The 16,367-nt window shown below is 42.2% G+C and overlaps 1 protein-coding gene and 1 pseudogene across 4 annotated transcripts in view; one reads left to right on the top strand and one right to left on the bottom strand.

The window, feature by feature from the left end:
- The window catches only part of PRKCH (protein kinase C eta), a 223,133-nt gene that overhangs the window by 45,778 nt on the left and 160,988 nt on the right, over positions 1–16,367 (bottom strand). The gene's annotated exons all lie outside the window — the stretch shown is intronic.
- LOC111173090 (large ribosomal subunit protein uL11-like) lies at positions 7,874–8,831 on the top strand (annotated as a pseudogene).

Genomic DNA, 16,367 nt, shown 5'->3' with positions numbered 1-16,367 from the left:
ACGACGTGTAGGGCTGGAAATAAATTTCTCTTTGTAGCTATATAACTGCGATAAACTTTTATAAGCCTGTTGCATGATCTCAACATACCTGCACAGTTTCTCCAACAAGAGCAGAATTCTTTGCAGGTTTGAACCCTCACCCACAGACCCTGCTTGGAAAAGAGCAGGAGTCTCAAAACTGCTAGCTTTTTTTTACAGGAGTTTAGAGCTGGTCTTTCAAAAGGCTTAGGAAATCTTCAAGTGTATCCTATAGCACCATTTGTTTTTCGATAGGAAACACAGAGCTTGTGTATATGTAAACCATTTCTGGCAGGACATACAAGAAATGGGTAACTGGTTGCCTTGAGAAAGAGAAATCAGGAAGCTGGACTTAGCTTTCACTGTAATCTTTTTAGAATAGCTCAATATTTCTTTTTTTTATCATATGTATGCATTAACTCATTTAATTAAGTTACATCGACACTGCTCTTTAGTCAATAACTAATACCCTGTTGATACCCATCTTCATACCATTTATCTCCCCCAATGTGTTCCTCTGGACAAGCTCAGTAGCTAGAAATAAAACAGAAATGAAGAGAAGAAAGAAGAAATATTGCTATACCATGTACCAGAAATGGAGGGATACCAAATGAAAATGAACAAGGAAACCAAAGCTCTGGATGCCAAGCCCTGATAGAGCTGTGACAAATGAGAGAAAGAGCCCGAGGATCTTGGCTCTTCATCCTGCACCCCCTGGAGAACATCCCTTCACTTGCTGACAATTCCCTTTCACTCCCTACTGACTGATTTCTCCTCTTCCTCTGCCCATCCCCCACTCCTTTTGCTTATTTCATTTAAAAATATTGGTTCTCAAAAATCACAAAGGTAACACATTCTCACTACAATCAGTGTGATACAATATGAAGATACCTATCGAAAAATTAAGAACTGTCCACCCCATCCCAAACTTGTTTTGTATCTGCTCTCCCACAACTTCTTCCATGCACATATCTATGTACAGTTGGGTTTTGCTACCTTTTTTATTTTTAAGCAAAAAATGGGACTTAAATGAGCATATGAACCATTTAACTTATTTTTCTCACTGATTTATCTATCAGGAAAAAACCACCCAGGTGAATAAATGTAGATCTAACTCATTCACTCTTTCAATAGTTGTATAATATTCTGCAGGGTATACTGTAATTTATTTAACCTTTCCTTATTAAATCTGTCCACCTCTTAAATGGGTTCACTGTTCAAGTTTCTTCCCTGGATCACTTTCTTCTTTATAACTGATAACATGTATGGAGAATTAACTGACACCAGATATGGGGATAAACAAGCAGCATGAATTGAATTCTCAAAATAACCTCATGGGATAAGCAGAACTGTCATCCCCATGTTATAGATTAGGAAACTGAGACTTAGAGGAATTAAAGAGTTTACCCAGTATCACAGAGCTAGTACACTGTGGAGGTAAGTTTCAAATCCAAGTTTGATTCCAAAGCCTTGCCCTTAACTGTAAGTCAATACTGCCTCATTTGCACACTGTTGCCACGCCATCAACCTGGAGCCTATGGCCACTGTCTTCAACGTTAGCCTGGTATTTACAACTTTGAGATGGGTCAGTTGACTAGGCGTTCCACAGGTACCTCTAACTCGAGGTGTTCAGGTCTTCATCTCCCCCATCCCCACACCTGTGCTCACCCTCTGCCTCATCTTTGCAAAAGGAAACTCTGAAGAGCCTATTCTTTTTTTTTTCTTTGCGGTACGCGGGCCTCTCACTGTTGCGGCCTCTCCCATCGCGGAGCACAGGCTCCGGACGCGCAGGCTCAGCGGCCATGGCTCACGGGCCCAGCTGCTCCGCGGCAAGTGGGATCTTCCCGGACCGGGGCACGAACCCGTGTCCCCTGCATCGGCAGGCAGACTCTCAACCACTGCGCCACCAGGGAAGCCCTGAAGAGCCTATTCTAAAGTCACATCAACAATCAACTTCCCACCATGCCTGCTACCCCTATAATCAGCATCAACAAAATTCAGTTAAAGCCCAAGTCTTATTTAAGAGGAATAACGTGAGCTATTAACATCACAACTCACTTTAGTTAACCAATTACTAGTTATGATGCTGCTGATTTTACTAGAGAAGAAGAATGTAACACATCAAACAGATACTGAATCAAGAATGAAAAATTACATGGATGGCTTATGATTGCTCAGAAATCAGTGATTGCAAAAAGATAACCAGAATGAACAATATCACACTGATCATATTTCCTTCTTTGACAGGTAAACTACATTGGAAGAACCAGATTGCCTCCAAATATCTGAAAGGCTTTCTTGTAGAAGATTTGTGTTTTTTCAGTTTCCTCCTTATAGGTGGTTCAGAACCAGTGAATGGAAGATACTGAGAGATACTGTTTGGGTCGATACAAAGGCGAAATTTCCAAGTCATTGATGCCTAAAAGTGGAGGGAACAAGTTCCTTTTTGTTTGGAGGTGTTTAAATATAGACAAAATGACCACTCAGCAGGCTATTAGGTATTCATGCTTTGCAAAAGAAGGGTATATAACTGTGAACTCCCTTCCAATCCCAAGGCTCAAAAATTGTGTCAGTGGGACATGGATCAGGGAAGCATCAAGAATGTAGGACAGAGATTCTATATGTGAAAAAGCGGGTTTGGAGGGATATTCTGAAGGTTGGAGGAGCAGTGCCAAGGGAGGAAAGAGAAATGAAAGGTCATACAGTCAAACTGCCACCTTCTCATTTTGAGCACCATGCACACACTTTGGGAACCGGATCCCTCAGTGATGTCATTCTCCAAGGTGTGGGGCAGTTTGCCTGTCAGTTTCACTCACTTTTCTTTGCAGCTGAACCCAGAAATTAATCAGTGTCTGAGCATTTTTGTCAAACGGTAACAGGGTGCTTGCACCAATTTATATTTCTTCTTAGGAAGTTTGCTGATAAGTAAAATTTGACGTTTGCAAGACAATGGAAAAAATTCCACCTTCAGGCAGACTATTTATCAAAAGGCAAACAGTAATCATACCACGTTCCGCTTAGCTATTTCTCCTGCCAGGCTTAAGTACTGGGATCCAGGAGGAGGATTTGGTCTCAACACAACTGGAAAACATACCCTCCAAGACTAACATACACGGCTCAGTGAGCCAAAAGAATGACAATGCCCTCATCTAATCCTCGGCTGTTCTCTCGTGTCAATCCATGGTGTGTTCAACTCCAGCAGGTACTATTCTCCTCAGGGCTGAAATTATTTCCAGGTAGATTTTGTACTATCAAGTAGTTGCAAAGCACCTTGCTTCACATAATAGAAAATGTTGAAAATTGAATAAACGTATGAATGAACCACTGCGATGGACTGAATGGCTGCATACCTCCCAAATTCATATGTTGAAGCCCTGACCACCCCATATTTGGAGATGGGGTCTCTGGGAAGTAATTCAGTTAGATAAGGTCATGAGGGTGGGTCCCCCATGATGGGATTTGTGCCTTTATAAAAAGAGACGTTAGAGAGCTTGCTTCTCGTCTCTTCTCCACCAGGCATGTGAAGATACAGAAGGAAGGTGGTTGTCTGCGAACCAGGAAGACAGGCCACACCAGACACCAAAATGGCCAGCATCTTGCTCTTGGACTTCCCAGATTCTACAAGTATAGACATAAATTTCTGTTGTTTAAGTCATCCAGTCTATGGTGATCATTATGGAAGCCTGAGTAGACTAGGATGATGACTCACAGACAAGGAGTGATCACAGCCTGAAGGCCAAGGCTTGACAGAACTTAACTGGTACAGCAGCAGCAAGGTACCTATTTTTGATATAATCATGTTGCAAAGCTCGTATTGGGGTATATTCAATATCATATTTGAGATTCCCTTTTGAAAATAATATTTTTAATGATTAAAAAGACAATGTTTGTTCAATGTAGAACATTTGAAAAGCATTAAAAGGGAAATAAAAAACACCTACATTCCCTCAGATACTCAGACAACCACTGTTTGCTGATAAACATTCTCTTGAACTATTTTCTCTACAGAGAATAAAGCTGACAAGGAATGAGGTCTTCTGGGGGGTTTCTTCTGAACCATGACCATCACTGCACTCACAAAGTCACCTTAAAGAACCCCATCCTCTTATACTCACAAGGACATTACTGAGAAGTGGTTTTATTTTCAGGATCCTAATATGGATATTCACATCCTATACTATCTGTATAGAATCAACACTGGTTGCCTATAGGGGTGATTAGGGATTAACTGAAAGGAGCACAAGGAAACTTTCTGGGATGATGGAAACGTTCTATCTGTTGTTTAGAGAATTGATTACATATTGTGTACACTCATCAAAACCTATCAAATTGTACACTTAAGATCTACGGGGGTGGGGGTGGAGTGAAGTGGAAAGACAAATACAACCCACTGGGTAACACCAATACTCATCATTAAAACATATGCTTTGATGCCTTTTTCCAAAGAATGTTCAAAAGGTGAACATTACTGAGCATGTACTACATACCAGGCTCTGGGCTAAAGGCCTCACATACACCACTCAGGTGTGCATTTCTAGGATCTGCATTTTATCAATGAAGAAACTGAGGCTTATAGCGGTTACGTAACTTGCTCAAAATTCCACAGCTCGGAAGTGGCAAGGCAGAACTGGAACCCAGGTCCCTCAAACCCCAGGAAAAAAAGTTATAATAACACGCATGCCTTTTGACTCAGCAGTAATACCTCCAGGAATCTGTTCCAAGAAAAGAATCAAAGACTGATCCAAACAGATGTGTACAAGGATATAATAAATTCACCATTATTAATAACTCAACTTAAATGTACTATAAATTAAGTAGGTCCATATGGTAGACCACTCTGTATCATGTAATATTAGGTTTAAAAGAGAATGTAAATGACTTTCATGATAGGGGAAAATGGTCATGACAAATTAAGTGAAAAAAAAATCAGGTTAAAAATGTATACATAGTATGACCTCAATTTTTTCTTTTTTTTTTTAAAGTAAATACATTTTAAAACTCTAAGGAAATATATCTGAAGAAAATGATTATCTTTCAGTGGTAGGGTTATAGGTTATTTAATTTTAAATTTTCAACAGTTACTATATGTTACTTTTGTAATTAGAGAAGAATCAATTTTATTTTAAAAATAAAAAACACAGGGAAAATCATTGCTCTCACTAACGAATGTATACCCGTATACCCAAGACTGTTTATACACATCTTTATGAGAAAAATATCTTTGTACAGCCCCTTAATAATTTTAGGGTATTGATGGTATTCGATAACTTACACATAACTGTAAAAAAAGTGAAATCACCAGGATTTCTAACATAGTCATATAGGTAAAATATACATGATAGGTTTAAGGAACTCACAAAACAATGTCTGGTTTGTAAAAATGATCTTGAAGAAGTTTTTACCTTTCCTTTTAGCAGAAAGGCATAAAAAAATGGAACAGATTACTGTTGAAGTCCTCTGACATAGCAGACAGACCTGATGTAAATCTGAGAGGAATCAGCATCACCTAAAGCAGAAAAGTACACAACTTACGTTTTCTACAAATTCTATGGATCTAAGTCATCCAGTGTAGAAGGGTCATGGCAGAGACCGCCATTGTTTCTCAAACCCAAGTACCGTACAGCTCCTTTTGAAAGAACATGTGAAGAAACACGGATAGACATGTCTTTTCCTATGAAACATCTTTCACTTGAGAATTACAATCACAAGGAAGAAATTTTTTCTTTAGAGTGAGTGAAAGATGTATGTTATCATCAAAATGAAAATCCAAAATTTTTAAATCCGTAAGAATTAAAACGATCATTTGAAAAATACTACTATGGATGCTCAAACATTCTTTTCGGTAGGTCAAATTCTCAAAAGGCATTCATTTATAAAAAAAAAAAAAAAAAAACTACCTTGATTTCTCAGCCAATCATGGGTTTGGACCAGTATAATAGTGGTGATAGATACTGGGTTAAAGAGGCATGGTCCCCGCTCTCACGAAGCGGCCCATACGCAGAGAGGCATAGGCCAGGAAGGATGCTGAGGGAAGGGTATTACAGGACACCGTGCGAGCAGAGAGGGTGGGCACCCAACCCAGACAGAGGTGGGGGGCAAGGGGGTCCAGGAGAATTTCCCATTAGAGGTGACAATCTAAGCAGAGACTGCAGGGATCAGCAGGCATTCCCTTGGCAGAGAGAGGGAGAAGCGTTCCAGGCAAAGGGAAATGCATGTTCCAAGGCCTGGAGGATGGAGGAACTGGCACCTTCCTGGATTCAAACCTGAGGTGGGATGATAGAGTTCCACCACAGGCTACATGACCTTGAGCAAGTTACTTCCCAGAGCCTCAAGTTTCCTTATCTGTAAAAGAAGGATGACACTATTTCCTTGGAGAGATGTCATAAGAAGGCAAAATTAAATAGGTACAACTCCTTTACAGAGGTGTTTGTCCTCATGAGATAAATGCTCAGCACACATGGCTATTATTCTGTGTGGCAGAATAAGGGAGAGAGCTCGGATCATCTCCTCCACTCTGCCCCATACCTCTCTGTGCAGCCATCCTTGACCTCGAAGAGCACGTGCCCCTCCCACAGTGTCCCTGCCATTCCTTCCACCCGGAATGCTTTTCCCCCCCGTTATTCACAGAGAGCCTGTTTCCTCACGTCCTTAGGTCTCTGTTCATCTGCTCAAAGAGCCCTTACAAGAGAAGCCTTTCTTAATCCTCTGTGTAAACAGTAAAACCATTCTCCTCAAACTTTATCTTCCCTGACATAGCTTTTTCTCCACGGAGTTTATCACCCCGACACTCAATATACTTACTTTTTGCTTGTCTGACTACCTGTGCTAGAATTTAAGCTCCTGGAGGGTAGGTGGCTTTGTCAGCTTTATTTCCAGAGCTTTGAACAGTGCCTGGCCCACGATGTGTACTCAACACCTAAGTGTGAAAGGAGTGAATAAGTAGCCCAAGCTAGAGGGCGGGGCCTTCCTTTATTCTTCTTTTAGTCTCTGAAGGCGTGACATAAAGCTTTGCATGAAGCAGGCATTTCATAGGCATTTGTTTAACTGTACAACTGAATCACTTTTTACAAATGGCAGTGTTCATCTGGTACCTAAAGATCAACGATTATATTTTTAGAGCTTAGCAAATGAATCCAAGATTGTGTTTAATTATAATGAAGCAGTAGATTGCTGGATCAATTTGGTGGGGAATACAGCAAGACTGGTGGTCTGATTTCATTAGCCAGTGGAATCAATTAACACATATATCAATTAGTCCCAAATAACCACGGCCTTTGTTCATGCAAAGGTCAAACACTGATGATATATGCCAGGATCAGTATTCTGATCTAATAAGTGAAGTACAGAAACAATCAAAGTGTTTCAGGGCTGAAATTTCTTTCTGTCATTAATCTGGATCCTTGGAGAAATTGTACCAGGATATTTACTCCATTGATGGTCCAAGAATGTTCTTGAATCGCCCCTCAAATGAACAAAAAAAAATTGTGCTTCCATACCAGAAAAAGTAAACTCAAAATGAGTTCGACTGTTTCCCCCATACATTAGAGAGGCAGCTGACATTTAAACAAAATGCAACAGTATAGTCTTCAAGCTTTACAGTACGTCCCCAATGCTCCAGGGCTTCCTAAGAAACTATCTTAAGGACTTACGATAAGTACATGGTAACTATATTAACTATACATGATATCAAAATATGGCTACAATGCAAAGAAAATTATTTGGCTTGAAAGGAAAGCATAATCAGATTTAGTTTACTGTAAAAAGATTGGTCCCCTTTCAGCTTTTGGCTCAGAGGAGGCCAGGGTGCAACTTTCTTCATTCATCCCGAATCCCGGTTCATCTGACACCAGCCGCCTCCACCATGCTGCCTAAGTTCGACCCCAACGAGATCAAAGTCGTATACCTGAGGTGCACTGATGGGGAATTTGGTGCCACATCTGCTCTGGTCCCCAAGATCGGCCCCCTGGGTCTGTCTCCAAAAAAGGTTGGTAATGGGCTTCCCTGGTGGTGCAGTGGTTGAGAATCTGCCTGCTAATGCAGGGGACATGGGTTTGAGCCCGAGCCTGGGAGGATCCCACATGCCGCGGAGCAACTAAGCCCGTGAGCCACAACTACTGAGCCTGAGCATCTGGAGCCTGTGCTCCGCAACAAGAGAGGCCGCGATAGTGAGAGGCCTGCGCACCGCGATGAAGAGTGGCCCCCGCTTGCCACAACTAGAGAAAGCCCTCGCACAGAAACGAAGATGCAACACAGCAAAAATAAATAAATTAATTAATAAACTCCTACCCCCAACATCAAAAAAAAAATGTTTGGCATTTAAAACAAAAAACAAACAACAACAACAACAACAAAAGGCTGGTAATGACATCGCCAAGGCAACTGGTGATTGGAAGGGTCTGAGGATTACAGTGAAACTGACCATTCAGAACAGACAGGCCCAGATTAAGATGGTACCTTCTGCCTCTGCCTCTGGTCATCAAAGCCCTCAAGGAATCACCAAGAGACAGAAAGAAGCAGAAAAACATCAAACAGAGTGGCAGCATCACTTTTGATGAGACTGTCAACATTGCATGACAGATGTGGCATCCATCCTTAGCTAGAGAACTCTTTGGAAGCATTAAAGAGATCCTGGGGACTGCCCATCTGTGGGCTGCAATGTTGACGGCTGCCCCCCTCACAACATCACAGATGACATCAACAGTGGTGTGGTGAAATTCCCAGCTACAAGAACTACAAAGAAAAATAATTTAATAAAGGATTATTTGACGATCCCCACACCTCCAAAAAAGATTGGTCTTCAGAGGGTTGATTTTTACAAGCCACAACTCCAATTTCTGTGAAGAATTCTCTATTTTTGAGGACGCATCACGAGCAAAGTTTCAGCTCAAGCCTATGCTACAGAGAAAGTGCGAATCTGCTGATAGCATGTATGCAAAGAATAATCTCTATCGACGTGGCATGTTTCAAAGAGGTTTCACATTTCCATTTCCACCTGACTGGAGCTTCATCAACACCCTACAGGAAAGCTATGTCAATGGTACCCCATTGAAGAGAAGGGCAAACGGGCTCAGAGGGTTCAGCAACCCACCCACATCCTCAGGACCAGTATGAAGCAGGGCTGGGACTAGCACCTAGGTCCTTCTGAAAACCAGGCCCAGCATTCTTTCAGTTCAAAGAGTATATGCTGCCTCTCAAACTTACTTTAAAATAAGTGATGCTTTTCTATTTTTTTTTGTAGCATTATATTTTAAATGGAATTTTACTTTGGGGACACGTAGTCTAAATGATGCAGTATATCAGTATTTTGTGTAACCACAGAGCCAAATTTAGGCAGCTTCCCAATGGGGCCTGATTCCCTAGGGTTCTGTCTTTAGCTCAGTGTTCCATTTAAGACACTGTTGTTGGATGATCTCATCCAGTCCTATGATCTGAACTAACAGCTATGTCCTGATGACTTCCAAATATTCAGTTCCGGCCCCCCTTCACTGGGCTTCAGACTCAAACCCATCTGCCCATTTAGCATTTCCACTGGAATGTGTCTCAAGTACCTGACATCTTATGTTTCCAGTTCTCATCTTCATCTTCTGCTGAGATCTCTTCCAAGGCTCATGGTCTCTCCTAGCTAACGGTACCATCCATCATCTATTCAAACTTCTAACTAAACACCTAGCAATGACCCCAGGTTTCTCATTCATGCCCTGGGTCCACCTAGTCACTAAGCCCTGTCTGTTCTACTTGCTGGTTATCTCATAAGTGTATGCCCTTCTCCTCAGCCCTACCGTCAATATCTTAGTTCAGAGCCTCCTTATCTTCTTACCCAGAGCACCGTAACAGCCACAAACTGAACCTTCCCCTGCTGCCCACATGCACATGTCCACACACTCCCCCCACCCCTGCCAAATACAGGTAAAACATAAATCCACTCACTCATGTCATGCAACTTGCTGAAAATTCTTCAAAGACTCTCCTTTACCTGCTACATAAAGCCAAATTTCCTGGTATGAAATCTGTACCTGACAGTGCAGGTTTTCTATCAAATAACTATTCTCCTTCTTTTTCCTTAGTAAGAGAAACTCAATTTTTAGTTAGAACATAGCCATGTAGTAATTTCCTAGCCTTCACTGAAGTTGGTACAGCCATGTGACCAAGTTCTGGACAATTCCATGGTAAGTATTGTGTGGAAGTTCAGGAAGGATCCTTAAAGAGAGCTGACTCAGCTGGAAGGAGTGCCCTTTGCCCTTCTTACTGCCTGGAACTGGAATACAGAGATGACTTCTGGAGCTGCAGCAACCATCTTAGACCATGAGGTGACCTTGGAGACGGCAGAATAGAAAAGATAGAAATCTGCGTCCCTGAGGACTCCATGGAGCTTTAATGGTAGAGCTGGACACCCTACCTCCAGATTCTTTACAGGGAAGAGAAATACATTTCTGTTTAGTTTAAGCCACTGTCATTTAATATTTCCTGTGACAGGCAATGGTGCCAAATCCTAAGTGATACAGAATTCATACTTCTCAAGAATGTTAAGCCTTGCATAACTTCATTTCTGTCAACCCCTCTGGCCTTATTCTTCCACCATACTTCAATCTTTAGGCTCTAGTACTACCAAAATTCTAGTAGTTTTCCACTCCACCCACAGATTCACCAGGGACTTTCACACTTCTCAGATTTTGTTCAAGTCTGCGCCCTACCTAAACACCCTACTTAATTTTATTCAGCTTTTAACTTTAAACACTCAGCTCAGGCATCACCTCCCATAGGAAGTTTGCCTAAATCTCCGTCTTAAGCTAAGTGGCCATTCTCTGTGCTCCCATAATGCCCTGGGCACACTCCAGTTTTGGAGCCCATTTGCTATTATTTACGGGCCATCTCTCCCACCCCACAGAAAGAACCTCAGAGGGCAGACAACACATCTACTCATTTTGTACCTATATCTCCTAACACAAGCGGGAGCTCAGTAATTATGTTCTGAGCTCAACTGCATTTTCCTCACTGAAATGGAGCGAACAATATCACATGTTTCCGAATGTCTTGCTTAGCCCTTCAGGCCGGCAGTACGCGGGAGACTGAAACAAAATTTTCTAATGGCAATATTATTTTCTGCAGGTGAAAAACAAGCTGCAAGTGAGCCCTCCTAAGAAAACATCCATTCTGAGAAGCAATTTATTGTTTGGATGTTTCAGACTTGAATTCTTTCATCTGTTAACCGGGAACTCGGCACTAAGTAATCTTATAGGTCTCATCTGGTTCTGACACTTTATAATTCCATTTTTGAATACAAACACATAGATTTGGACACAAGAAACTCACTGTGAGTGAATGGCTCCTCCAGGGACTGACAACATGACTAGCCTTACCCAACTTTTAAATAAATTATTTACAAGGAGTGCCTAAAAAATCTCAAAGTCATCAGAGGACAGTGACCGCATTAGGATATTGAAACGTCAGTTGTGGGAAGATATGCCTCCTAAATTCCAACCACACTGGACTTCTCTGAAAGCCCTTGAGCTTGCCATGCTCTCTCCTGACACTGGGCATTTGCATTTGCTATTCCTTCTGTCTTGAACGCTCTTTCCTTCACTCTTTACTAGTTACCTCAGCTCATGAGTCACTTCCTTGGGAAAATCTTCCACCTTCCCTTGACCAGATTGAATCACCCTATGAGAGGTTCTCATTCATTGCAATGCATTCCTCTTCTTCACAGCACTGGTCACAGTTGTGATTTTCTATTAGTATGATTATGTGATTGATGTCTTTCTCCCTCACTAGACCATACTCTCCACAAGGGAGCACTTTTGTTTTTGCTTATCACTGTATCCATATCCTTGGCAGAGAGTCAATGCTCAATAAATTCTTGTCAAATGTCCCCAAAGGCTGTGCAAGGGAGGAGAATAGGGGCTGATGAGTTTCATTCGGGGGACATGTCAAGATATTTTAGTAAGCTGGAAATCCTCAGAGCTCCCCATCACACCTTTGAAAAAAGATCTCAGGAGTTAGGGATTGAAGTCACTTTCTGGTGACGGACGAGTAGGCACTGAATGAGCCCATCATCTGGCAGAACATGCATAACAAGCTAAGAAGAGAGAAGGCAGGAATAGGACTAAAATGTTTGGAGCCCCAGTAATAATCCTGAGTAAGAGCTCACAGCCAAAATCCGAAGTGAAAGTTACTAATGTATTGAAAATCCCACGGCTAGCACTTCCTGAAAAAACAAGGACTATATGAAGATAAAAACACGACAATTTGTGGCTGTCTTTGTAGCACGCAGATCAAGAAAGAGTAGACCTACTTCTTGGAGCAGAAAGAATGATGTTATCACATGGCAAAGGGAAACAGAGCTCCTAAATCTGACTTTCAACTTTATCTAAAAAGACCACCCTTCTCACTAGAGTGAGTAGAATAAATACAAGTATAGAATCGAATTCCACTGTAGATAGGAGTCCAGAATTCCAGGCTCAAATGAAAGACATCTGGGGACTCTGAAACTCTGCTGATAAATACTTAGGAGTAAGAAAGGTCCCAGGAAATGGGAATCAGACAGGTGTTGCCACAATTTTCAAGAGAGGGAGGAGCTAGATATCAGAGAACAATACTCAAGCACATGACATTCACCATGGACCCAACACACAAGTTGATTTGGAAACAGATGACTTGTGAATTCTTTTTTTTTTTTAAGATTGCTTTTTGATGTGGACCATTTTTAAAGTCTTTATTGAATTTGTTACAATATTGCTTCTGTTTTATGTTTTGGTTTTCTGGCTGTGAGGCATCTGGGATCTTTGCTCCCTGACCAGGGGTCAAACCCTCACCCTCTGCGTTGGAAAGCAAAGTATTAACCACTGGACAACCAGGGAAGTCCTGACTTGTGAATTCTTAAACATGAAAGCAATGCTCACAGAGGTGGCCTCTCTCAGCATGGCCTCTCTGAGCAAAATGGTACTCAGCTAACTTCAGATCACACAGGTATGTGGAGTCAGCAAGGAACCTGATGGTCCCTTATGGTATCTTTGAGAAACAAGAGTCAGATGATATAGAGGTTGGTGTATTCATGCAGATACAATGTCTCACAGCTGTGCTCAGAGACTAATAGATCTCATCTGGCAGGGAGATCGCTAATCTTTCCAAATTCCGAATTTATGGGGAAAAAAAGTCAAATTAGGTAGTGATTGTTCTCTAATTTGAGGAGAAATCAAAAGTGATTTTCTTTAAAAGTTAATGTACTGTATAAGTATATGAGTACAAAACAATATGTCAGGTCTGGCAGTCAGCCTCTATGGCCAGTTCCACATCTGGACGATGGGATGGCAAATTACCATTGATATCCATGCAGCAAATTACCATTGATATCCAAGGATATCTCATGATATCCATGAGAACTGCACAGGGCACAAAGCAGTCAGACGCATGAGTTGAAAAGTGTATGTTGAAATGTGCTGTGTTCAAGTATAACCTGGGAAGGAGGAATCAAAACTTAAACTGGGCTCTTCTATAAATTCTTCCTCACTCAACCTATTTTATTTTATTTAAAAAAAAATTGTTTTTTTAAATTTTATTTTTGCGGTACACGGGCTTCTCACTGTTGTGGCCTCTCCCGTTGCAGAGCACAGGCTCCGGACGCACAGGCTCAGCGGCCATGGCTCACGGGCCCAGGCGCTCTGCGGCATGTGGTATCTTCCCAGACCAGGGCATGAACCTGTGTCCCCTGCATCGGCAGGCGGACTCTCAACCACTGCGCCACCAGGGAAGCCCTCAACCTATTTTAGATACATTCCATGCTTTGTCAGAAACAGCAAATCCAACGTGTGCTGGCTGGCTTTGGGAGTTAGGGGTTGACATGTCAAATGATGTCTGAGTTCTCCCCTAACACAGTTTATGAAACACAATAGAGAACGGTGCCCATAATGCTGGCAGGCAGGTAAATGGGATGCGTGCCTCTTTGTTTTCCCCATTTCTGTAGGGCTTGACTCTGGAAAAAAGTCAGTGCCCATGTAAATTATTCATGAGCACTGTCTGGGATTCCAGTCAGCCAATAATCCCCAGACAAAGGAATGAATAGTCTTTTTTTCCCTTAGCAAAGTGACTGACTGCTTATTTCGCAGCCCTCTCTTTTCTTGGTCTGTGGGCCACAGCAAGGCTCCAGACCTTCCAACCAAAGGCAAAGGGGCAGACTGTTTTCTTGCTGTAACTCCCAAGAGCTGGGCTTCTGTTCCTCCATGGAACGCAAGCGGACACATCTGAGAATCAGGGTCAGAACACAAGCAGAAAAGCACTTGAATGTAACTGGCCTGTCTCCTCTCACACAAGGCACAGTCCGCTGAGAGAGAGAAGAAAGGCATAAAGCACTACCTTCTAAAGTCCCATTTGATGATGACTTGCAAATGGTACCATCTTTGTAACTTGCTGCAAAAGAAACATCTCCCCCAGAAAAAACCAAAAACATAAAACAGCCAAACGACAACAGCTCTATTTGGAGAGATCAGAGGCATCATTCAGGCATCATTCATCTTTTTAGCTCTGATAAAGGCCATCCCAGGACATGTATGATAAACAAGGCTGTCCTGTGCTCCCACATTTCTCACTGTGCTCTCTGGATCAAATTCACACCCTCTGTGACCCAAATGTACCCTTTGCTCTCTGTGAATTACAAGGACTCGGTTTTCAAAGGCTTATCCTTAAGACTCTGCTCTCAGGCCAGTACCCTGAATGGAATTAAATTATCCCATGAAATAAATCCACAGGATAAAAATAGCATTGGAATCTATCCTAATTAAATGTGTTCCCTTCAAAGTCAACCATATCAGTTAGAGCCTGAACATGGAATTCAAGTCAAAGAGTGAATTAAATTCTCAGATTTGAACCGCAATATCAAGAACTGAAATAAAATTTCTCAAGATGTGAGCTGATAACTGCTTCACCAGAAACCACATCAGGCTACAATGTCCATCCTCCATATTTCAAGACAAATGAAACAGGGAGATGGACAGGCAGTCTCCATCTGACATCCCACACAGGTCATCTAGTATGTGCCTCACATCAAGGTAATACAGTGCTTATGAAAAGCCTGAGTATTCAAGAAAATGATTTAGGCCTTACTGCTTTTCCCCACTGCTAGTCTGAATGTTTGTGTCCTCCCTCCCCTACATTATGTTGAAATCCTAACCCTCAAAGGGTGATGGTATTAGTAGGTAGGGCCTTTGAGGGGTGCTTAGGTCATGAGGGTGGGGCCCTGATGAATAGGGTTAGTGCCTTATAAAAGGGGTTCCAAAGAGATCCCTGACCCCTTCCACCATGTGAGGTCACAGTGAGAAGGTACCAGCTAGGAGCCAGGAAGAGGACCCTCACCAAACATGACCATGCTGGTTCTTTGATCTTGGACTTCTAGTCTCCAGAACTATGAGGAATAAATTTCTGTGGTTTATAAGCCACCTAATCTGTGCTATTTTGTTACAGCAGCCTGAATGGACTAAGACACCCATTCTGCCTCATTTTCACAAATCAAAGTCGCCCTATCACCAAAAGGGGAGTAAGAAACCCACTCTTCAATGGGTTTACGTGACAGTTTACTTTAAGGTTGTACTCTAAGCCTTCAAGTCTCTCCTGAGGAGACAGTATAGCCCAGTGGTTAAAAACATAATTTGAATTCTGCCTTCACTACCAGTTAATAGTCTGGTTATTAACTCATTTGAAGATTAGTAATTCATCTAAGTAACACAAGTAATATTATTGTTGTATAATACCATTGTTGGGAGGATTAAGGGAGAAATTCAGGTCAAGTATTGGGCCTGTAACAAGTACTCTGTTTAGCTCTTGTTGCCATTGTTAATCTTTTTAAATTTACAACACAAGTTCCTGTCAAATAGGGAAGTGATTACTCTTAAAAATTAAATGTGGGGAAGGCTCTCCCTGGGCTAAACAGAGCAGAGACGGGTAGCTAAAGCAAGGAGAGGAGAACAAACGTGGAACACACAGCCCAGAGTCCAATACCACCACCAGGAAGGACCTGGAACTCCCTCCAGCACCAGAGATCATGTCAGCAACCACCACCAGTCATGCGCTGAGCGGAGGGCTGAGACAGGAGAAATGCCCTGCTGGAGCCGCCAGGAGAACATCAAGTCCTGGTTGAGAAAGCTCAAAGCACAGGCCATCCAAAGTGACCTGGGGCCGCCTCATGACTTAGGAATGAGCGGAGATTCCTTATGACCTTCAAGGGACTACCCCACTGCTGGCTATCCAGCCTGGCTCCCCGTGCTGTACCCCCTCTTCTACTTCACAGCGGGGGCTGTGACAGAAGAGCTGTGTCTACTTGAGGTTTCATGCTCTGCACTGCGAATTCACTAGAAAACATTTCT

Source organism: Delphinapterus leucas, chromosome 2 (genome assembly GCF_059928025.1).
Source record: "Delphinapterus leucas isolate spDelLeu-1000000601 "Yukka" chromosome 2, BTC_Dleu_Yukka2, whole genome shotgun sequence".
NCBI classification, from domain to species: Eukaryota; Metazoa; Chordata; class Mammalia; order Artiodactyla; family Monodontidae; genus Delphinapterus; species Delphinapterus leucas.
This window is presented reverse-complemented; position numbering and strand designations above follow the sequence as displayed.